The sequence below is a fragment of the Echinops telfairi genome, unplaced genomic scaffold (genome assembly GCF_000313985.2).
Source record: "Echinops telfairi isolate 266 unplaced genomic scaffold, ASM31398v2 ScPeMD7_7469;HRSCAF=8507_1, whole genome shotgun sequence".
In the NCBI taxonomy this organism is placed as follows: Eukaryota; Metazoa; Chordata; class Mammalia; order Afrosoricida; family Tenrecidae; genus Echinops; species Echinops telfairi.
The window spans coordinates 143,558,318-143,558,543 of record NW_022111373.1 but is presented as its reverse complement, the minus strand read 5'-3'; positions in this window follow the sequence as shown (position 1 = coordinate 143,558,543).

Sequence of the window (226 nt, the reverse complement as noted above, 5' to 3'; positions counted from 1 at the left end):
TATGGATTGTGATAAGAGTTGTATGAGCCCCTAATAAAATGATTATAAAAGCAAAAGAAAAGGACAAAAGTAAAAGACAGCACCCTGGTCCCTTTGTGGCAAGCAAGAGGAATTGAGACTGAGTGATTGGCGCAGAGCAGAATTTTATTCAAAGGCCATGGGCATGGAGTGGCTCAAAGATAAGAATTGTGGGGAGGTCTGTGAAGCAAGCATGGATGGAAATGGA